Source organism: Sebastes umbrosus, chromosome 6, assembly GCF_015220745.1.
Source record: "Sebastes umbrosus isolate fSebUmb1 chromosome 6, fSebUmb1.pri, whole genome shotgun sequence".
In the NCBI taxonomy this organism is placed as follows: domain Eukaryota; kingdom Metazoa; phylum Chordata; class Actinopteri; order Perciformes; family Sebastidae; genus Sebastes; species Sebastes umbrosus.
Window position 1 is genome coordinate 5,586,306 of NC_051274.1, and position 25,470 is coordinate 5,611,775.

General features: G+C 40.3%; 1 long non-coding RNA gene across 1 annotated transcript; it reads left to right on the top strand.

The window, feature by feature from the left end:
• Positions 1 to 339: 339 nt before the first annotated feature.
• Positions 340 to 25,223, top strand: LOC119490097. The gene is made up of 4 exons (XR_005207329.1): positions 340 to 350; positions 16,704 to 16,712; positions 20,680 to 20,687; positions 25,003 to 25,223. It is a non-coding gene; the product is annotated as an uncharacterized LOC119490097 (long non-coding RNA).
• The last annotated feature ends 247 nt before the right edge of the window (positions 25,224 to 25,470 follow it).

The following is a 25,470-nucleotide window of genomic DNA, read 5'->3' on the forward strand; positions in this document are numbered from 1 at the left end:
GTCAACACCAGCCTCCCTCATCTTCTCAAGGGCTGGACTGATTCCAGTGTCGCTGTTTTTAAAGTTTTGGCTCCCAATCAAAAAGGAAAGTGGGGACAAAATACGCCTGGTTAGAATTGGGTAGCTTTAAAAAGCAGCCTTAAGCACCGAGGATGGATCTCATGTCATGAATGATGCCTGGAATGGTTGGAAATATTTAAATCAGCAAATTTCTTTTTAGCCTCTTTGCAATGTCTAGACGTTAGTCATCACTTTTGGATCGGAAATGATTTACGACACTCTCGGAGAAAACAAGCGAGATGTTCTGACCTCTGATGCATTATAGTTATTTAGGAGAGCTGTGAGTTACAGTGCAATATAAAAATCTTGAGGTTTAAGGTGGGGTGCGATGCACTACTGTATATTTATGGCAATTCGTCTTCCTGGAAGGCTTTATACTTAAAAAGCACTAATGTGCTCAATGGACTCCTAAGAAATTGCTGTGTCGCTGAAACGTCTTCTCACCAGCCAGTTGGGATATTCCCAGGTGGACTGTCGGCTCATAAGGAGCCAAATCAATGATGTGCAAAGCAAATGCAACGGACAGGTTTGACTGAAGATTCAGTGAAAGCACAAATCGTGCTTAGAAGATAACCTCTCAGCCATTTTAAATTAGAAAACATATAAAGCTAAATTGTATATGGTTCAAATAACAGACACATCTCATATCAGTTAAATATAATCTAAAACAAAAATACATAATACAACTCCATGAACTATACAACAGGCAATTGATGGCAGTACTGTCAAGTGTGCCTCAAACCGCAGTGGGAGGTGTGGGACTATACACGATGGGGAACCCCAGGACGTCTTGTCAAGCTCTGCAACACAATTATCGCTCATCCATCTTTAATATCTCATTCATCTTCTCCATCTCCACTGACAGAGCGGTACTCACCTTGCAATTATTATCACAGCTGGCGTTCAAAAAGAGGAATTGGATCTCGTGCCCTCCAAAAAATGACTGATGTGGCCAAAAAAAATGGGAAGAAACAACTAAAAATATGTTGATGGTTTATTGCATTCCATAGGTGTTGGCTAGTTAAAGGTTAAAATGAGACGTGTCTCGGTGGTGAATATGAGCACGATTGCACCGCTTTCTGAAACCAGTCTGTAATGTTCAAAATATTTTCTCATTTTTATTTTTAGATACCACACTTTACCTCACCTGCCTTTTGAGGGCTACTCTCAGTGATTTCCTACATTACCCAGAATGCAACCCCCAGAAAATGTGTATGTAGGCATTATGTTTCAGCCCAGCCTAATGACAATGTGTGTAAGAGACCCGCCTGTCCAACGGAAAAAAAGTATGTCAGTGTCGCATTTTGTGTTGCCGAGATGTGAATATTACATGCCTGCATGAAAGTGCAGTGTTGTGTAGTGACAGAACTAACTAACTTCAGAGCTAGTTATGTAGTTTATAAAGTGAGAAAGACCACTTAAAGTGGGCAGGTGGGTCCAACAAATACAGGACTTTCAAGCAGGAGACCTGTGTTCAAGACCAGTCTTTTACAAGTTATGTTAGTGACGTTTGTCACATATTTTGTAGTGACGTTTGTCATGTGATGTTTGTCACGTGTTTCCCGTACTGACGTTAAATTGTTTCCGCACATGATTTACGTACTGAATATAAGCCCAACCATGACGTTTTCCTTTAACCTAACTAAGTGGTTTTCTTGCCTGATCCTAAGTCAGTGACCAGGACGTTTTCCCTTAACTTCACAAAGTAGTTTTCTGCCTAAACCAAGTCATTGGCTTTGTTGCCCTCTGCTGGAACACCACGTTGATACAGGCGTGTAATATTTACGTGTCTGCGAGGCAAATTTTTCAAATTCGGCACAAACGTCCACTTGGATTCAAGGATGAACTGATGGAGCTTTTGGAGGTCAAAATTCAGCGTCCATCCTATTCTCGTGATATTTTAGGAATGCCTTGAGCGAATTTTTTCGAATTTGGCACAAGCGTCATCTTGGACTCGAGGATTACACATGATTACTGTGACCTCACAAAACAAGTTTTTGGCCACAACTCAAGAATTTATATGCTATTTAGGCCAATTTCACACAAATGTCTTATACGATAAAATGATGAAGTGATGACATTTCGGACAGACGTGGATGCAAACTGCAATTTGACTGGTTGGCGGAGGCATACAAATGTGAGGTGATGATTCTAGTTTTATTTTACTCAAACAGTGTAATTTTGTTATAAATTTAGCTAGTAAGCCAAACAATGAATGAACATTGGGCTGTGTCAGGCATTGCCTCCCATGCCACATTTACAGATGCATGCTTCTGCATTAGGGTGTGACATGTTCAGCTGCTCTACAAGAGGTACCAGAGGAGCTGTAACTATTGAGATACAATGAGGAGACCACGCGAACTGTGACTGCTCAGCTTGGGCTGCTCGTGTTTTTCTCCTTGACTGCTTCGGACGCCGGTAGAGATTGTTGGTAGTAAAGACATCATGGATCACGTGTGAAGAAAGGCTGAGCAATCTTGTCCTTTTCAGTATGGATGCACACATTTTATATTTACTGATATAGTAAATATATCCCCAGTGCCAACTTTGTCCTTGATTCAGCTGTCAATTTCTATGACGGAGTGAAAGAAAATATGCAAACATGATCACTTCAGGCATAATGGATGCTGATAATGTATGACAGGTACATCTGTTGTTGCAGTGGCGCAACGCGGGAATCAACAAGTGAAAATCTCCGCTTTAACTGGGGGCATCTTTGTTCAGTTTGATGGGAACACCTCGACGGAGAATCATAAATTCCACTAGTTTACGAGGTTATGAGTTGCTAACGCAGAGATAAGGACATGAACCCTCCGTCCCATCTGTGAACACGTCTATTTGAGTTGGTTGCAGCGCATGACCAAGCTGACAGAAGACCCCGAGTCTCAGTGGTGCCCCTGTGCCTCAGGCCCTGTTCAGACCTGGAATTAACATGCTTCCTGGGTGATCCGATCATAAGTGGACAGCTCTACATACATCAGTTCACACCTATGCGTCTCCAGTGACCTCTTGTCTGATCTCACTTTTCCGCTCTACATGCACATAAGCACGTACGTCAGGAATTGAGTTTTCATTAAAACAAAATTATGTCTGGTGTGTTAAACTGCATGCCAGATTAATCAGAGCATACAAGGCCAAATGGCCTCCTAAGGTAACATGTGACCTGTTGCTGACAAGCAACGTGGCATTTAAAGGGCTATTTTGTAAACGGAGTCCGGCGAAGTGTTCACATAAAACGCACTGAGGCTACAACATTAGATCACTTCCAGCAAACTTCAGAGGAGAGGACAATGAGGGCAAAACGGCATCACCGATCTGTTTTAACAAAATATTCTCTGGTCCAGCTCAGCTAAAAACTAGGGCTGTCAATCGATTGAAATATTTATTTGCGATTAATCACATGATTGTCCATAGTTAATCGTGATTGATCGCAAATTAATAGCACATTTTTTATCTGTTCAAAATATACCTTAAAGGGAGATTTTTCAAGTATTTAATACTCTTATCATCATGGGAGTGGACAAATATGCTTGCTTTATGCAAACGTATGTATATATTTATTATTGGAAATCAATTAACAATTCAATGCATAATTCAGGTTGGTGGACCAAGACGAGACAAATATTAGGGAAGGGGAAATAATGTGAGACACATTTCCAGAAGTATTATCATGGTGGTTTCTGCCCTAAAATTGTATGCTCCAATATGAAGTGGGGGGGACAAATTCATGCCATAAATGAGTCAAACAATTACAGAGGGAGAATGTGAATCAGAGAAAAAGAGCCATGGACGAGATGACTAAACAAAGTTAAAAACAGAATAAAAAAAGACGTGACAAGGGGAGCTGCAATGAGCATGAGTAAAGATGTGAGTAAAAAGTATAAAGGGATGGAACATGATGTTTATGATGGGGTTTAACAAACAGAGAAAAACAAAGAGAGAAATAAAGTATTTTGTTTTGTCTCACCATGGTGAATGATGCCATTTTCCAGCAAGGCTTGTCCCAGGTTGACCCCTTCGTCAGGCTTACTGATCTCTCCGCTCTCTATCAGCCATGACACAAACTCACTGAGAACACAAAGACAAAAAAGAAGCATATGATCAGGCCTGCTTTCTTAAAGTGGTAATCTGTTTTGCTTTTGAAATTGTTGCTTTTGCACGGAATTTCACTGAAACCATCTGGCAGACACACGGTGTGTTTTGTCTCAGATTTAAAGTTAGTATTTCTTTCACGCTCATTCATGAAGCCTCTCATGCTCGTGGCTTATGTAAAATGCTTAGACCACACCACACTCATAAAACATGCAACACTTCCCTTCTTCTGATGGATGAGCTCTTGAACAAAATGTAGAGCATCAAATTTTAAAATAAACTACGAAGAAGTGTTTTGCTCAACCTAATCTTAATGTATCAGTCTATGCCCTTATCTATAACACCTATTTATTAGGGCGTCAATCAATTAAAATATTTATAAATATTAGATGTAATACTAAACTAATATAAATATATAATTGGAAATCAATTTACAACACAAAACAATGACAAATATTGTCCAGAAACCCTCACAGGTACTGCATTTAGCATAAAAATATGCTCAAATCATAACATGGTAAACTGCAGCCCAACAGGCAACAACAGCTGTCAGTGTGTCAGTGTGATGTGTTATGACCCCGAGGTCGTATGAACATTTATTTCTGTATTCTGTGTATGTGCTGTAATGTGCTCTGTGCTGGATCCTTTTGTTCTCTCCGTCTCTCTTTCTGTGATTTGTGTGTGTGTGTGTGTGTGTGTGTGTGTGTGTGTGTGTGTGTGTGATGAGCTGCAGGTAAGCTTGGCTAGGTGGCTGATTGGGTGTAGGTGTGTACATTGATCCAGAGAGCTGATTGGTTCCAGCCTCAAGACACAGATTCAAAAGGCCGGGTTCCCTCAGTCCCAGGGGGGCTCTCCTTTCTCAACTGCCACCAAGACGGCCAGCTAGAAAAAACAGCGAATTGTAATGACATTTGCAAACAAATAATACAGCCCAGGTTTGGTAGGGGTAGGCAGCCTTTTGTTTAACCCTTTTTTCTCCTGTTTTTCAGTAGGAGTTAGGTTAGTATTTGTCTTTTGTTTCCTTTCTTTTAAGTAGTTAAGTTTAGGTTGTTGAGATGTGTTTTGTTTATTATTTTGCTATAGCCTACCCTGAAGATGAGTAAATCAACTTTTAAAGGGCTGCAGATTCCTCGTTGCTGGTTGTCTTTGGGAACTTGGGAGAGGGGAGCCTCATTATTCATGTTACGCCAGGGTTTCCCCTAGGCCGGGTCGTAACAGCTGACTTGACAATGACTTGCCCCAAACTGCATGTGATTATCATAAAGTGGGCATGTCTGTACAGGGGAGACTCGTGGGTACCCATAGAACCCATTTACATTCACATATCTTGAGGTCAGAGGTCAAGGGACCCCTTTGTTTTTCCTGGCCAAAAATGTAGCCTTGTTTGGAGCGTCATTTAGCTCCTTCAGGACAAGCTAGTGTGACATGGTTGGTTTTCTAGTTTCATATAATGGCAGTATATTTACATGTGAGCCCTCTACAACCTAAAAATTGCAAGTTGCATTATTGCGTGAAAGAAATTAGTGCCGTTAAAACAAATTTGCGTTAACATGTTATTAACGAGTTCATTTTGACAGCCTTACTAAAAACATAAAAACAAACCTGAATCCATCAGCACGCTATTTGCTATATTGGACTAATGTCTACCTGAGCAGAGAATGAAGTTGCTCGCTCTCTCTGTGTGTGTTGACATAGCCGGGCTGGCCGCACGTGCCTTTTAGTGCATGTTGGTGCGTGTGAGCGTACTCCTCTGGCTAGCTCAGCCGCCGCTCTGCACTGCTCTGCACTGCTCTCATATGGCGGTCACAGCTGACCGACTTTGCGAAAGCGTAGCAGCCACCCTCTGGTTCCCCCACCAGGTTAACACTGTTAGCTCTGTCAGCACTGTTGCTATCGTAACCACTGTTAGCACTGTTAGCACCAATAGCTACGAGCCACCAACTCAGCCGTCGCCATGTTGAGAGCCATGCGGAGCCAATAGAAGTGCTCCCAATCTTGCATTTAGCACCTTAAAGAATTTTGAATTGTTTTAGGGTGTTGCACATTAGTTGTAGACTTATTTGTAGAGATTTCTTACAAGGTTCTGCTAACCTTCATGTTTCAAAATCAATTTATTTTCTTACTTGGCACACCAAAGATGAAACTTTTGTCATAAGCCTTTGAACCAAAATTTAAGATTGGTTAGCTGCCCTATGGGAGTAAGACAAGTGTGAAACAGTCGGCCTGTCAATTTGAACTTTGTTGAAACAACTTCCATTAAATTAAAAGCGCCACTGGATAAGAGCCTGAAGGCATGAGTGCCCAAGACTCATCAAATGAATTAAGAGGTGTCTATAAAGACAAAGAGCTTTGGTTAAACAGCACTCTGAAGGAACTGCATCGCAAAGTAACTTTGCATGACTACAAATAGACTGATTGGCCAAAAGCTCATTGTCATTAGCATTAAACATTTATCTTTTTTATAGGCAAAAAAGCCAGCATGGGTTTAAATTGTTGAATGCTCTTGACATGTCCTCATTTGTCACTACATGATGTTTCTGTGTCTCATGGGAGCAAAAAGTAGCACGCTATTGAGAATATGTTGAGGTATTGACAAGAGCCCACCCCCACTGGACATTAGATGGTGACCTAAACATCAGGGGAGCAGCATTAGCCGCTCAGGCTGCACTTAAGTATTCCACATTTAATTAAAGCCAACAAAGTGGGGTGCTCTTTAAACTGGGCAATCTGTATGCATTAGTGAAAGACGCATAACAATAGGCAAATGAAAGATGAAGCATTTAAAAGGTGGGGTACCAATAGAAGTTTGATTCAGGTAATAATGTTATTATAATCATTTACAAAAGAATATTAAAGCTCATTTTTATCTGGAAAAATCTTTTTTAAGGGCTGTCAATTGATTAAAATATTTAATTGCATGATTGTCCATGATTAATCACACATTTTTTTATCTTTTCAAAATGCACCTTAAAGGGAGATTTGTCAAGTATTTAATACTCTTATAAACATGTGAGGTGGCATATATGCTTGCTTTATGCAAATGTATGTATATATTCATTATTGGAAATCAATTAACAACACAAAACAATGACAAATATTGTCCAGAAACCCTCACAGGTTAGTATAAAAAATATGCTCAAATCATAACATGGCAAACTGCAGCCCAACAGGCAACAACAGCTGTCAGTGTGTCAGTGTGCTGACTTGAATATGACTTGCCCCAAACCGTATGATAAAGTGGGCATGTCTGTAAAGGGGAGACTGGTGGGTACCCATAAAACCCATTTTCATTCACATATCTTGAGGTCAGAGGTCAAGGGACCCCTTTGAAAATGGCCACAACTGTTTTTTCTCATCCAAATTTAGCACAGGTTTGGAGCGTTATATAACCTCCTTCTCGACAAGCTAATATGACATGGTTGGTACCAATGGATTCCTTTCTAGTTTTATATGATACCAGTATCTTCACTCTAGCTGTAAAACTGAGCCCGCTACAACCTCTGAAAGATCGATTGTGTTAATGCATTAAAGAAATTAGCGGCGTTAAAACAAATTTGTGTAAAGGCGAAAAATAGGCCACAGCAATATAATAACCATGATGCCAATTACAAGAAAAATAATTTTCTTTTTCCATTTTCATCTGTTATTCTGTCAATTTAAAGATCTGCAGGAACACCTCACCAAAGCAAAATAATTATTCACGCTGTGGTGCCAAAATAATTTATAGAGTCAGATGTTGATTTCAGAATGATGTGTAGAGATGGTATTCAATGTGTCCTTATTTACTTAGATACTGCCGCCAATCTAATGGTAATGTACTGCATCTGTTCCAGATAAACCGTCAGAATAAGTGTTTTCATTTACCTATTTAGATTGTATTTTTCAGAAAATGTAACTACATGAATTGAGTAAAATGTAAATAAAGTTTCTTTACAATTGGGTCCATTGGAATAGAGAATGAGAATTACTAAAACAAATAAAATATAAGCTTTAACAAACATAATTTGCATAAAATAATCATAATAATGAAAACAAAGCATGGGAGTTTTTTTCTTTTTTCATTCCAATTATCAATTGTGCACAATGTAGCCGAGTGCAGCGAGAACACTAACCTATAACACCAGCAGCAGCAGCATCCTCTTAACCTACCTTGGCTTGGTACTACACAGGGGATTTACAGTGCTGAGGTCATATTCAGAAGCTGGACACGTTGCCATTTTTTTTATTTATTCATCTTTTTTGGTCAATTGTTTCACACAGAATGGACTGGAGCAACGGTATTCCAGAGGGATTTATTCTTATAAATAAAAGATCATCATGAAACAAACAAAAAAATCCCTCCTTGCTCAACTAGACAGTGTCTGCAACATTTCATATTAGGGACTTTGGACAGGAATACCCAAGACACCAGACCGTGGACAGCTCAGTCACCGTGCAGTGTAGTGCAGCCGTTGTTCATCACTGTAACATTGGAAATAGGGACGACTCTGCAACATACAAGCTGCAATTTGCTACATTTCTTCTCACTCATTTTGACACGTTTTATTAATCAAAACACCATACTTGCGATCAGCCCCATACGACTTGCAAATATAGCTGCAGTAGTCGATCGGCAAGCATTGGTAAAATGTGATGATACCACCTTTTGCAATCGGTGCTCTCAAAGCTCTTTTGCGAAATGACTTGTAACTTAAAAACAGTTGGTTGCGAATGATGTTTTAAAACATGTGCAACTCTATTTAATTACAGACCAAATCAATTCTAAACTGGACTGAAGTTGTGAAGACATTTTGTCTGCTTGATAAATGCAGCACGTGTTTGGGGCAGAATGTGTCACATCTGAAGCCTCAGTAAATCTGGCCCAGAGTTATTGGAAAGGCATGATGGAGGCAGTGGAACGCAGCCAGGAGGAGGCTATGACTCCCCAGTTGGCCATTAGGAACGGATATAAATACTTCTGCATTAAGACAAGGTCGGACGGCACATTGTAGCACTGAACCCTTACCTGTGACTGCAACCTTGTCCTGGTGTGAGTCCGGCCAGAAACCATCGTTAAATATCATCCCCTGCTATTCTGAAACAAATCTGGATTGAGAAGAAAACAACCCTTTACCAACCCCAGTTGTAGGGATGATAATTAGATTTTGGTGATTTGCATATTTAGGGAAAATTGTCAGTAATATGACTTGGGAGGGAGACGGTCTCAATGTTATAGACCTAGCTATCAGTGCATGGACTGCAGAATGCATCTGAGCAAGGGGGAGCCATAATTTATACCCGATTAAACTGTTATCAGGCCAATAAATAGGCTTTATCAGTCGCTATAAGCACCATAAATGAGGGTCATTAGGGGCCTACTACGCCTACTACTGTATGTTGCAAAAGTGATACTTAAAAGCAACAGGTTCTAACATGTTGTAAAACTGAATGAAAAGTTACCTTTTCAACACAAACAAAAAGGCTTCTTTAGGTTTAGGCAAAAAAATCACTTAGTTAAGTTTGGAGAAAAACATTGTGTTTTGGGTTTAAATAACTACAAACACAAAGACAACTACACATTATTGGGTGAAAGCCCTGACTTCCGCTTCTGCTCCTGTCATAATTACTACGGTCCAAGAGCTCACTGTCGTGTTCTTTTATAGCTTCTTTCGGTGACTTACCATGTGAAACCTACTAGTGGGTGTAGAAGGCCCCTACTGACCCACATCTATGGGGCTTTTAGCGACTGATAACGCAGATTTAATAGCCTGACAACAGTCTAATCGACTATAATGTCGAGGCACACGGACGGGGTTGCGGTGTATATGCATTGAAAAAGGCATAGACCTATGTTACTGATGTATGAGTATTGAGAAGTTGCAGAATACATTTTTAGTCCGACACCCAGGCCAGGCGCCAAGATGGAGGGACTGAGGGGGCTGTTAAAAATGTGTCAATGTGGCAAACTGCAGCCCAACAGGCAACAACAGCTGTCAGTGTGTCAGTGTGCTGACTTGACTATGACTTGCCCCAAACAGCATGTGATTATCATAAAGTGGGCATGTCTGTAAAGGGGAGACTCGTGGGTACCCATAGAACCCATTTTCATTCACATATCTTGAGGTCAGAGGTCAAGGGACCCCTTTGAAAATGGCCATGCCAGTTTTTCCTCACCAAAATTTAGCGTAACTTTGCGTTATTTTAGCCTCTTTCTCAACAAGCTAGTATGACATGGTTGATATCAATGGATTCCCTGGGATTTTGTAGTTTCATATGATACCAGTATTTTCACTCTAGCTTTAAAACTGAGCCCCTACAACCTAAAACCGCAAGTTGTGTTAATGCATTAAAGAAATTAGTGGCGTTAAAACAAATTTGCGGTTATTCGTAATTATCATGTTAACTTTGACAGCCCTAGTGGATCGACAAATCAATAGCAACAGCAATAGCAGCTTCAGTGGAACAAAGAGCTGCAACACGTACCAAGAACATGTCTTGTGACTGCACTGCATAGGCTGTTGGTGGACTATTTCATATCTCATCTCTGCTTCCTCTACAACAGATTTCTCCTTCTGTGAATTTTTGACATTGCGGGTGATTTCTTTTTAAAGCCCTTGCTCTTAATTTTCTTGGGGACTAGCACCAAAATGTAATACTTGTTTTGTTTCAATGTTTTAAGCAAAGGAACACTGAGGTGAAGGACAAACAGACGTCATGAATTTGCAATAGTTGCAAAGAAAACATTCTTTTATAATGAGTGGCAGTGACTCAGCCTGGCTCCCAAATGCAGGTATGTGTCATCGGCGCGCTTGCTGAAAATTCCTGCTACAGAATCTTCCAAAATATCAACCATACTTTGCACACTACATTGTTATATATCAAGGTATTCAACTCATTGGAGTGCGCTAAAACATTTTGTTTTTTTAATTGTTTTTGATATGTACGTTTTACTGCAGTTTGCTTTCTAGCGCACACTAATGGCAGGTTGTCCACAGTGGGCGATGTTGTCAGCTACTGTGAACATCTATACATTGTTAAAAAAAACAAGTGTCACACACACACACATGTGCAAACACTCCCCTGACCCTCCTTATACTGAAGAAATGACAGCAGGTGGATTTGGGGAGACAGATTGAGATGGATAGTGACCCAAAGAGGGACACATAGTGGAAGGAAGAGAGAGTGGGAGGAAGAAGAGGGGAAAAAAGTTGGAACAAAAGTCGGCAGAGACAGAAAAGGGCAACAGCAGCCAGCCTGGTCTCCTAAAAATTACCTTCCCATCAGGGCTGTCAAAGTTAAGGCGATAATAACGCGTTAAATTCATTTTAACGCCACTAATTTCTTTAATGCATTAACGTAACTTAACGATTTTGAGGTTGTAGCGGGCTTTTAAAGCTAGCGTGAAGATGCTGGCATCATATGAAACTATAAAACCTAAGGAATCCACTGGTATCAACCATGTTATACTAGCTTGCCGGGAAGGAGGTTAAATAATGCTCCAAAAACTGGCATGGCCATTTCAAAGGGGTCCATTGACCTCTGACCTCAAGGTATGTGAATGTAAATGGGTTCTATGGGTACCCACGAGTCTCCCCTTTACAGACATGCCCACTTTATGATAATCACATGCAGTTTGGGGCAAGTCATAGTCAAGTCAGCACACTGGCATGCCTTGTTTGCCATGTTATGATTTGACTATATGTGCATATTTTTGTTAATGCTAAATGCATAACCTGTGAGGGTTTCTGGACAATATTTGTGTTGTTTATTGATTTCCAGTATTATGCATTTGCATAAAGCAAGCATTTTCTCCACTCCCATGTTGATAAGAGAGAGTGAATCCATAACATCCTTAGCCTGTTTCCTTAATCTCTGATGACCTACCATGGTCATTTAATGATTTATGACAGTAAATGTATTACATATTGGTCCTTTAAAAAGGGTATACTCGTGCAACCGTTATCCGGGAGAAAATACGTTTCCCTCGAGAATGCAGTATAGTTGTATGGGAATGTAATTTTGTAAGAGACAAGGTTGCAGCAAGACACCCTCCTATTAGGCTAATTTTATAGCATGCATTCACATTTTCTATGACTTGAGTCTATGTAGCTTTAGTTGTTGTGGAAGTACGTCTGTATGAGAGTTAGAGAGCCAAGAGATATTGGAGCATGTCTAAATGGGCTTACCATACATTCACTAATCGGTGTTCAAGGTCTCTATGTTGGAAGTATTTTATTCAGACAGAAACTATTCAGACTATTCACTTTGATGGCTGACTCTCAGATTTTATGCACTTAATACAAAGGGGGAAAAAAATCCTTCTGCTCATACATATTTTTGGCTGCTTTTCAAGAGTACGAAGATGTTTCAAATGACGATGAGGCTTGCATACGTGCTTTGCTGAACTTCCAACACTGTCTTCAACTGTTGAATAAAGCGGATATGGAAACTGTAGACAACAAGCCCTCCGGCTGTTGACACCCCAAAAAGCTCAGCAGCACAAATGACTTCCTTGTCAGTCTCTGAGGAGCCTCGGTGCCTGGAGTCAGACAGCCTCTTCCTCCTCCATTATTACGGAGGACGAGAAAATGAGATGGGCTCCATTATGCTTATTGTTGCTCCAGCTGGTGGGCACCTACTTGAGCTACATGTCTGGTAATAAGAGCTCTGCTGAATATTCTAATATTTCATGTTTCAGTGGAGCAGGAGGTGATCTTGTGACGGGACGACAATGTAATATTACCATTGCACTAAAGTGCCCCCTACTATTACCTCCATACGATAAGTACACTAGGTCATACTGCACTTCAAGTATTTTAAAAGTTTATTAAAGATACAGCATTAAAAGCTAACACAACAAAATACTATATTCAGTATATTTCTGATGGTTGATTTGCTCATTTACTACAGAGGAGGGATCAAAGCTGCAGTGGGTAGAAAAGGAGCAAATATGATTTAAAAAAATATATTTTTATAAAACGGTCACTATATCCTGACAGTAGTGCATGTGACAGGTAATCTGAAAAAAAATCATGTGCCTCTGTGTCCTCCGGTGCTCCTAATGGCATCTGCAAGATTTCACAGACAGGAGGAAAACACCAATCAGAGTCGAGCTGGAGCCTTGCCGTCTCTGAGCGGCTGTCAATCACTCACAAACTCCGATCAAACGGTCAAACTAGGCAGCGCTGATTAAATATGAATCAATATTCTGTTACTGTAATGCCTATTTTTTGCCTCAAATGTTTTCAGAAACATCTTGTGGTGTACTGTTTAGCTTTAAATGAGAAAGTATGTGACCCGGCAGCCATGTTGAGATCAGTTGAGGAAATACCAAGCACCGCCCACCAGCCGGAGCACAGCCAATAGGAACGCTCAATAGGAACACTCTCTCTCTGAAATGACCTGTGATTGGCCAATCAGATTTTTAAAGCTTGAAAACAGAGCCATGGGGAGGTGCAGAAGTCTCTCAGAACACTTGAATTACAATATGCTGAAAGGTTATTATGGAATTTTTGCCCAATGATGCCGAAAACATTCTGCCTACTGAAACTATAACTCCTCTTGACCAGCCGTCAGACAGTCGGATGAATTTCTGACATATCAGAAATTTTGGTCGGCCAACTACAGGCTCTCGCACAGCGGAAGCAGAGCCACGAACCGATCCTCAACGTCACTGCCTCCTTTCAACTTTTTTTTTTTTTTTTTTACAGTAATCAGAGCGTAGCTATCGAGATGACAATGTACAACAGGTATAGTAAAACGTAGCTAGCTTAATGGACAAGCCATACTGTCCACATCTTCCTAGCCGTCTGCAAGTCCATATACACCGGCACCTCGTTTCGGCAGACAGGATGGCACAGATGGCAGCACGTTTCTGCCTTATTAGCATTGTGACCCGTACACAAGCACCCAGGAGGTGCGCCGGGCTTTGATGCAAATTTCTGTAGTGGCCAAACGGTGGTACGTCACGTGATGCCATTGGACCCAAAAATACTTTTCTCCAGGAGACTTACATTGTTAAAGACACATCTGTAAATCAGCGGATAGCAGACCTCTACTAGCAAAGAAACTTTACCGGCCTTCAAACAAATCTTTATTGACAACTGTCAACAGCCAGAACGGTCCGCAGTGGCCCGACGGGCCATGGTTTTATTTTCTATTTAAACGTACAGTGTGAGCACTGACAGGTTGTGGCTGACGATCGGACCGTACAATGTGAGCACAGAAATCGTGAGTCATGGCTATACATCAAAAACGATCTACTCGTACAGTAGGAGTAGGAATTACACACCAACATTTCTAAAATCATACAGTGTATGCCCAATTTTAGCCGTGACAGTGAGCCAGCATGCACAATCTGAAACTGAAGCAAATTCAGCCATCATTAATTTTATTTCTTTTTCCTACTGCGACATGTCAAATTATCTTTCATGAAAAAGGCTGTTGCGGTCCATTTCCAGAAAGAAGTCTTGTTAAGGAAAGTTTAACTTACTGCTTTAAGATGTTATAACTTTCTAATACTCAGCATTTGGTCCTTTGGCCCAAGATACACCCACCCCCCCACAAACACACACACACACACAAAAATGTTGTTGCATTAAGTCAGAATATGTAAATATAGGTGATATAGGCTATTACGTGGTCAGCGATATTTTTTTTTATGGTGTCTGAGAACGTGAATAGAGATTCAATCCGGACACAGCCCTAGTGTAATCTCATCCTCGCACATGGTCAGAAACGCATGCCACAATCCAGGTAGCACTGCTTTTTGAAATCCAGGATAAGAGTTTATGATCATATTTACGTTAAAAAACATAACCAGGACACTACAGAAGATTAGTTCAAGGAGCTGATTCTGCCCTTACAGCCCAAAACTGCACTCACAATATGTTAGAAATAGGTTGATCATCTACTTTACTGTACAGTACAGCTGGCTACAGTAGCAGCAATTTAATGCTCTCTAAAATAGACTGAGAAGTTGAATCAAGACTGAGAAGAGCAATAAACATTAAAAAAAATAAATCTGATAATATCCCAACTAGGGCTGCCAAAGTTAACTCAATAATAACGCGTTAACGCAAATTCATTTTAACGCCTCTAATTTCTTTAACGCATTAACGCAACTTGCAATTTTCAGGCGGTAGCAGGCTCAGCTTTCAAGCTTGAGTGAAGACACTGGCATCATATAAAACTAAAAAGCCTAAGAAATCCATTGGTACCAGCCATGTCATACTAGCTTTTTGCAAAGGAGGTTAAATAATGCTCCTTGCATAATCCCATGCAGTTTGGGGCAAGTCATAGTCAAGTCAGCACACTGACACACTGACAGCTGTTGTTGCCTGTTGTGTATATACTGTATACACTGTATATGTTCTGTATATATACACATTTGCATAAAACAAGCATATTGCAAGCATATGCCCACTCCCATGTTGATAAGAGTTTTAGATATTTGACAAATCTCTTTTTGAGGCATATTTTGAACAGATAAAATATGTGTGATTAATTTCGATGAACTAAAGATTGACAGCTCTAATCCCAACACACAAGGGGTTAGCACACTAGCGGCCATGGTGCTTGCCTGACAGCAGCGTTCTCATAGAGAATGGGGGTGATTGTGGCTCAGGAGATGGAGCGGGTCGTCCACTAATTGGAAGACTGGTGGTTTGATCCCCATGCTCCTCCATTCCACGTGTTGAAGTGTCCTTGGGCAAGATACTGAACCCCAAATTATTCCCTAAGGCTGTGCCATCGGTGTGTGTGTGTGTGTGTGCGTATGAGCATTAGATTAGATCCTGATAAGCAGTTTGACACCTTGTATGGCAGCCTCTGCCGTCAGTGTATGAATGTGTGTGTGTGTGTGTGTGAATGAGGTAAATGTTGGCATGTAATCAATTTCACAGTTGTAAAAGTAAACCCAAAGAGTCTGTGTTTTTTTTTTACAACAGCCACTGTCGCCATTTTGGACTGACAACGCTTATTATATTTATAATATTTTATTGTTCAACACAGGCGATTTCGGTAGAATATGACAATAGATTAGGAACAGTTTTGTTCTATTTGTATGGCACTTTTTAGGTGAACGTTTTACTGGCGTCCGGTAGCATAGATTTGCTGCTGGGCGCTGATGTTGCAAATGGAACGAACAATTGACTTTCACTTCTCGGCAATATACGTTCTTTGGTAAACCTTCCAAATGTGTCCAGGTTTATTTCCTGTTGCAGTGTATGCGAATGACATCAGCTGACAGGAAGTAAACACGGACCCAAGCTGTTGCAATGCAATTCCGTTGAAACGGCCTATATAAATGCAAGTCCATTTACCATAGAGAAATGAGCACAATGAGGGTGCCAGCATGGTGAAATGTTACCTGTACTCATAATGTCATTGATGGATCACCATTTGGGAAAAAAAAAAAAAAAATCACACATGGCTTGCTGGGAAACCCAATAGGAAGGGTAAGGAGGGATCAGAGGCTAATAGTCACAGAAGTCAGCCAGGCACATTGTGTGCTGTCAGGTTGACTCGTGATGGACGATGGAGCCATAATGCAACATGCCAAGGATGTTCAGGATCCCGGTGTCACCATGTGGGCCGCTCACTCCGGCCCGAGACAAATGACTCTTAATATGCATTGGAGATTTCCCCTAATTCACTTGACATTTTGGAGACGTCTCGTTAATTCCACCCCGTCTCCTGTGAATTAGTGCATATGCCACAATCCTGCAATACCAATTTATGCTCGGAAGACAAGTTCAGTGCAAATGCAGGAAATGGTGTGATTTTCATATAGTGAAGCTTAAAGTAAGGATATCTCAGTATGCATGATGAAATGAAGGAATGAAAATACGATTTCAAAGACGTGTAATCCTCACAATCATTATTTAGCCTGCAATCACCACAATATGATCTTTTTATCTGCAGTACTTACTATGCTGCCTGATAAAAAAACACATTCTATACTAGTAGTTCGTATGATTTGGCCAAAATGTAGCATGTAGTATGCAGTATGCAAACAAAAGCAAAATCTACAGTATGCCAAAAATACCTGGATGTCATACTGATTTGGAAAAAATGTCCAGTATGCATCAGACCAGTCTACCTGGCCTAATGCATCCCACAATGCAAAGCGCTGGAACGGTACACAGGCTATGGTTACAGCAACAACAGCCAAAAATGGTATGTTTTTACATTTTTCGTAGCTGTTTATCACTAAATTGACTTCTGAAAATTTGAGTTGAGAAATGTGTAGATTTAGTATATTGCCAGTTTTATATTAGATGGCGAATCGAACATTCGCTCCAAGAGCGCCGCCTTCCGGGGTCACTACCAGCCAGCCGGGCAGTCACGCTCACAAAGCGCTATGAGCTGGCTGGAGCTCTCTCAAGAGACTTTCATTTCCCCGTTGACGGATGGTTTGTTTTAAAATCACTACACAAATGTCCATTTTTTTTTAATTTTTTAATTTTTTTAATTAAAGTGAACCTGTTGAAAAGCTCTACAATCGCCCGTGAGCGTATAGTTTGCTCAAGAGCCGGCCAGTGACGCTCACAGACTGGCTGCAGAGCAGCAGAGTGGCGAGGGAAGAGGAGAGGGAAAGAGCTGCCTCTGACCGGGGCAGAGAGATACCTGCTGAGACAACATGACCCTTTTTAACATTACTCTAATATTTGTAGGGAGATCAGTCCACTGTTTCGTTGCTGTAACTGAAAAAGCAGTTAGGGTAAATTTTGTCTCTCGTGTTTTATATTTAGGCCTACAGTCTCCCCTCGTTGATGATCCTGTTTGTCTTACTTCACTATGAGCTGTTAGAATAAATAGTTTAAGGGGTGTTGGAGCTAAACCTGCAGTATCTTATAAAGTCAACAAACAAAAGAAAATCAAAGCATTATAGGGCATTAGGCCTATTGTTGCTGAGATCAGACTCTCTTGGACCCTGAAAGAGGTTAAAAGCTGAATGTGTTGCCTTGTTTATTATATTATTCTAATTACACATAGTAGAACAAAATATTCATCCTTTTTCTAAATCAACAGGCTCAACTCTCTCCATGGAAACAAGCCACTGAATAACGACATGCTGTAGCAACTGGTGAACTAACAAGACATTTATAGCATGCACCAATGCTTTATCAAGACATCGATGTTTAACAATGTATGCAATATTGATGTAAATATTGGCAGATGCACGATTCAAACTTACCCTCACTGGATTGTTTCATTGGGGAATATTCTGTGTTCCTACCCGTCTCATAGTAGTAGTCAGTGTTGGCAGTTTTTTATCGTTTTTTATTTTTCGTCCCGTAATTTATTTGGAGTAACATCAGGTGTACAGAAACATACAAATAGAGCACAAATGTAAATGACTGTCCCTCCATATTTTGGTATTTTATGCCGGTCAAAAAGGATAAAGTACAAAAAAAAAGTTAAATTAAATAAAAAAAAATAAAAAATGTTTGGTTAATATTTACATAATTTGTACGAGATATCATTCTTTAACTAGAAACTAGAGAGTACAGACCTCCCCCAAGGTGCCTGACTTTAAAAACAGATCACAGCTCACAGCTGGCGGTACCGTGAGGTGGTCAGCTCATTATTAACACAGTGTGTTTCCGTGTAACGTATCGGCGGATGCCTCTCTCATTCAGCAGCCTTGTTATGTCTGTATAACGTTACACTACGTTGTCTCTCATCCTGTCATCTACCGTTTTTTTCTTTCTCACTGCGGACGGCCAGCAGCTCCCGCACCTCGCTGTCTGGCCCCACATCCACACACGTATCTCTCTGCTCTCAGAAGGAGGAAGAAGGCGGGGTCATGCATCATCAATGCGTCATCAGTTACACTGTGCATGTGTTATATCCTGTGGTCTTAATGCTCAGGCTGATCGAAATTCTTAAAAGAATTCCTGAATCCGGATCATGATCCGGATCGCCACCAAAATCGATTGGATTGTTCATTGCGCTACACTCCACCCCTACAAAAAAATGTCATTCAAATCCATCGCGGACTTTTGGAATAATCCTGCTAACAGACGGACAGACAGACAGACAGAAAAACAAACAAACCAACAAACCAACAAACCAACAAACCAACGCCGGTGATTATTGTATTCATCAGCGTAATGAAGACATTCTCTTAAGGAAATCACAGAAAACACAGCACTGAATAAGGAGACACTATTGTGCAGGCTGTCTCAAATTTTTTTTATTCAAATCTTAAAGTCAAATGTTAGTTGTAAATAAGGTTTATCAAGTAATTTTCAAAAGGATTTTTTATAATTCTTAAAGCTGAAGTAGGCAAGATTGGAGCAAATAAAAAAAGCTATTTTTATAAAACGGTCGCTATATTGTGACAGTAGTACATGAAACAGGTAACCTGAAAAAAATCATGTGCCTCTGTGTCCTCCGGTGTCCTCCGGTGCTCCTACATCATCTGCAAGATTTCACAGACCGGAGGAAAACAAGCAGTAAGAGCTGATCTGAGGTCTGCTGTCCAGCTTTCGTATTTGAGAGCCGGCTGTCAGTCACTTGCGAACTCCAACCAAATGTTCAAACGGAGCACAGCCAATAGGAACGCTCTCTCAATGAAATGACCTATGATTAGTCAAAGTCTCCCGTCACGGGCTAGATTTTCTAAAGCCTGAAAACAGAGCCATGAGGAGCAGAAGTCTAGTTTTCTCTCAGAACACTTGAATTACAATATGCTGAAAGGTTATTATGGAATTTTTGCCCAATGATGCCAAAAATATACTGCCTACTGCCACTTTAATTATTAAAAGGAATTTCCACTGTACTTTGCATACATAAACCAATGTGCCAAATACAGTAAAATGAAAAAAATAATAATTGAATTTCCCCCCTTGGAAAAACATGATTTTGTGCCCCTGCACTGTTTCCCAGAGGAGCCTCCTCAGCTGTTTCTACTGATATGTTGCTGACACACCGGGGACTTCACACCATACTCCCCCACATACAACACCATCCTCTAAACACATCCTCCAGATATATCACATTCTGCCGCCATATCATTGAGATGATGCATGGAACAAATATCTATCATTGCTATTTACTGCATAACAGTATCATTTTAAGTTGATTTATGGCCATATTGTTGGTGTTGGTAATGTTAGTTTTGACTGCATTATAAGACAATAAAGAAACATGAGAGAAACACATATCCACCCGCATAGTGTTCTTCTCTCGCTCAGAGAAAATGACAGCTAGTCTTTGTTCCAGCTCATGTTTTTCGCCTTTATAGAAGAAACCTACTGTTTCATGTAGGTGTAGCCTTTATTTAAATGTTGTATATTCCCACAGACAATCCTTTGAAAAGGATGGAGCTGTGAAAACTGCTTTGCACCATTATTACTAATGTAGTTTTTTACTGAAGAAGATAGAATAGACCTGTTTTGGTCTTTTTTAGGGGGGACAGGGGGTCTTTAGGGGGAGATAGCAGGTCACCAGTATATGTCACATAGAAGGGGTGTGCATCATCTGAAAGCTGGGGACCTGGCAATTAATTTGAGATGCAGCTCAGCACTGTGTGTCAAGTTGTTCCAGTCATAAATCAGAAAAAAATAATTAAAATAAATTGTGAAAATATATCAGGGCTTAGAACATTATGATCATGCTCTTTTATGTCTCATAAGTTGCTGCAGCAATTTTTTAGGTTGATACCATTTGGTGCTAAATCTAACCATTTTTTTACCACTCGAGAATTGATAAAAATTATCAATAATCCCTCCAAAATACCACATTAAGACACCAAGACCTTTAGGAACACCATTGAAAAAGCCATGCTGTGATTTGGTATCAACAACTTTGACATTTGAAGAATCACATTTTCGGCGATTTGGATGGCGAGCACCTCTGTTCTGGAAACTGCTCAGAAACCCCCGTATTTTCAATCTAGTTAGGAAAGTCATCCATCCTCTGAATGCTCTACTGTAGGTCTCTAGTTTGCGGCTGTAAAGTTTCATGAGGCTGTGATTATCCTAGAGGTCACCACAGGTCATTTTATACAGTGAGGTCAAGTTTAAAAAAAATGGTCTCACTACAATCAAATGGCTACTATTGGGATGAACATCATCACACATGAATACAATAGGGCTCATTGGATCCACAAGAGTCTCAGCTTTACAATTATACCCAATTTATGTAATTCCAAGACTGTTTAGGGACCCCAGTATGCAGAAATATTCAAATACACCATCTTTAGAATAGGCAAAAATAACACATTTGTGCTGCATGCAAAAAACTGCAGTTTTTGCCCCAAACTGCATGTGATTATCATAAAGTGGGCATGTCTGTAAAGGGGAGACTTGTGGGTACCCATAGAGCCCATTTTCATTCACATATCTTGAGGTCAGAGGTCAAGGGGACTCTGGAGGATTCTTTAGCCTCCTTCCCGACAAGCTAGCAAGAAGCCCACTGCAAACAGACACAGATTTTGAGGTAAAGATGAAGACCGTTGGTTATATGGGACATTGAGTTGCTGAGTGAACCAGCTGGATGGCTCCATCACTCAAAGAGCTAAAGCATTATTGTGGGTGGTGCTCTACCAAGGCGGATGAACAACAAAAGTGGCACACTTACAGTTTCCTCTTATTTCCCATCTGTAATTATTCCGTGCCTCAAGCGTTCACACACTCATTATGATGCAAACCTGTGTCATATAAAGCAATATTGCAATATTGACAAATTATCTCCCCCCCCCCCTCCAGGGCCACGCTGATACCGGAGACATCTGAGAGCAACCCTGTCTTCTACAAAATTACGTTCCCATTAGGGCTGTCAATCGCTTAAAATATTGAATCGCATGATTGTCCATAGTTAATCACGATTAATCGCACATTAATCATACATTTAATTTATCTGTTGAAAATGTACCTTAAAGGGAGATTTGTTAAGTATTTAATACTCTTATCAACATGGGAGTGGGAAAACATGCTGCTTTATATTGCTATATATATATATTATTGGAAATCAATTAACAACACCAAAAAATGACAAATATTGTCCAGAAACCCTCACAGGTACTGCATTTAGCATAAACAATATGCTCAAATCATAACATGGTAAACCGCAGCCAAACAGGCAACAACAGCTGTCAGTGTGTCAGTGTGCTGACTTGACTATGACTTGCCCCAAACTGTATGTGATTATCATAAAGTGATTCTCGTGGGTACCCATAGAACCCATTTTCTCCATCTGTCGATATGCACTTTTCAATGATACAGCACAATTTCATAATTTATAGAAAATAATTTCACGGACCACCTGAAAGACGGCCTCGGACCCCACTTGAGAAATACTAATTTAGAAGAACAGGCTGCAGAGAGAGAGAGAGAGAGAGAGAGAGAGAGAGACAGAGAGACAGAGAGAGAGTGAATAGATATTAAACTCATTTTACAATAGACGAGAAAAGTTAACCAACAATGTCGCTGAATTAGTCTCTAAACTTTGTAGCTTTCTCTTCTACACATGGTGTCCCTCTGTGTGCAGTTCAACAGAAATTAATAGCACATACATGCCCTTGCATGGGAAATACTGAGTCAGCAGTGGCAGCAGAGGATTGTTAGGCTCCTATCTTTTGTGTATAGTAATTAAACTGTAATTGAATTTTGCTGCACCCACTGTGTACCGACAGATTTTACTGTATTAGCTTAAACCTCAGGTGGCTGTTGAGTTAATTAAGACCGATATGGATATTGCATAATCTCAACAAAACCACCGAAAGCTTACAGTGTAGTTCCAGTTACAATGCTGTAAGGCAACATAACAACTTTGTCAATAATTATGGTTAATTATTTTTTTTTTGTTCCTACAGCCTTCAATAAATGTGCTCCGCTGATTAGCTTTGTTTTTATTGGTTATGTTTTGAATTGTTTTTGTTAGCATGAACGCTGTACTGTAGGTGTATCAAGGTCTACTGTATTAATTATTGAAATGAGTTACTGTAAGGAAGATTTCATGGACACTGGGTGTTTTTGTAACATCATAGACAAATTGATTTTCCAAAAAAGATCTTCCCCTCAGTCAGTGCCAGTATATTTCAGATGGGTTTGATTCTGCAGATATATCAATGATGATCTTTGCAACATCTGCAGTGAAAGCAGTGGAGCAGGTTCAGGGAAAACTGAAAAAAAAGTTACATCATCAAACATGCAGTAGGCAGAACATTTTTGGCATCATTGGGCAAAAATCCTATAATAACCTTTCAGCATATTTCAATTCAAGTGTCCTGAGAGCAAGCATATTTGCCCACTCCCATGTTGATAAGGGTATTAAATACTAGATTAATCGCAATTAAACATTTTAATCATTGGATAGCCCTAATTAATGGTAAAGAAATCCTTGCTTTCTTTCAAGAGTTACATTAAAGCGGCAGTAGGCAGTATATTTGTGGCATCATTGGGCAAACAATTCCATAATAACCTCTCAGCATATTGTAATTCAAGTGTTCTGACTTCTGCACCTCCTCATGGCTCTGTTTTCAGGCTTTAGAAAATACAGAGAGAGCGTTCCTATTGGCTGTTCATTCAACTGAGGCAGCTGTCAATCACTCGCAAACTCCGATCAAACGGTCTAACTAGGCAGCGCTGATCAAATATGAATAAATATTCTGTTACTCTAATGCCTATTTCTTGCGTAAAATGTCTTCAGAAACATCTTGTAGTGCACTGTTTAGCTGTAAAATGAGAATGTTTGCTCCGGCTGGTGGGCGGTGCTTGGTATTTCCTCAACTTCTCTCAACATGGCTGCCGGGTCACAAACTTTCTAATTTTACAGCTAAACAGTACACTACTAAATGTTTCTGAAAAGATTTTATGCATGAAATAGGCATTACAGTAACTGAATATTGATTCATATTTGATCAGCGCTACCTAGTTTGATCGAGTGATTGACAGCTGCTCAGAGACGGCAAAGCTCCAGCTCGGCTCTGATTGGTTGTTTTCCTCCGGTCTGTGAAATCTTTGCAGATGTCATTAGGAGCACCAGAGGACACAGAGGCACATGATTTTTTTTTTTTAAAATTACCTGTCTTATGCACTACAGTCAGGATATAGTGATCGTTTTATAAAAACAACTTTTTTTACTCATATTTGCTCCAATCTTGCCTACTGCTGCTTTAAGTATAATGCCATACAGATTAAGTCCCATTCTATGTTTCTTAAAACTTTAGCAGGGACAGACAGGTAGGGACGGGAAAGACTAGTGTGGGGATCACCATGCAGAGTGATATCTTGAATTTTGAAGAATCAGTATCAACAAATTCACGAAAAATGATCCAAAACAGGGAGGGGGGTGATGGAGGCTGAAGGACATCCTCTGTCCCCAGCTGTTTTCTTTCCAGTATGGAGACATTCCTTCTGTTAGGCATGTTTGAATATGTTCATAGAAAATAACTAACTCTGTGTTGAGGGGAAGGGCAAGGCCATAATGCTTTGTGAACTATTGTATATTACTAGGAGTTTGTTACTATTTGTTTGCTATAGAAAAACAAATCCAGCATTCACGGCAAGATTCAAGCCGGTTGAGAATTGGGTCATAGAAACAGAGCACAATTAAGTCTCGTTCACGCCGTAGGGGAAAACAATTCATCGACTTTGTAGCTATTGCATATTCCGTCTGCTAGCAAACAGCAGAAAAATGCCTAAAAGCTGCTGTGTGGTGGGATGCACTAGGGTAAAGGTTGAGTTTTTATAAGCTGAACCAAAAAACTGAGCCTTTAAGAAGACAAAAGTGAGGTATGAGTAGGAAGAATGGGAAAGCTGTGGGATCGTGACACTCCGTATGAAGTATGCCTAATGTTACGTGGGCAGCAAGCATTTTGTCCAAATGTCAGTTTTAGGCTAACTATATTTCTGTAAGTTAAAGGACCAGTTTGTAATAATTAGGGTGATCTATTTGCAGAAATGGAATATATTATTAATAAGTATGTTTTCTTTAGTGTATAATCACCTGAAAATAAGAGTTGTTGTGTTTTCGTTGGCTTTGAATGAGCCGTGTATATCCATATAGGGAGCGGGGCCTCTCCACGGAGTCCGCCATGTTGATCCGCCATGTTTCTACAGTACCCCAGAACGGACAAACCAAACTCTGTTAACTTTTCCTGCTTGGGCCGGAGTCAATAACGTTACTCGCTGCTGTCGCGGCAGCTTTCTCTCTCTTGCTTCACCACTCACTTCCCACATACACACACACTCTACTCTTACAACATCTGACTCTAGAGAGGGCCATTTGCATTTTCACGTCGGCTACAGTAGCAATCGTACTTGCTTGTTACATGGGAGAGTTGTAATCTGCAACCTCACGCTAGATACCACCAGGTCCTACACA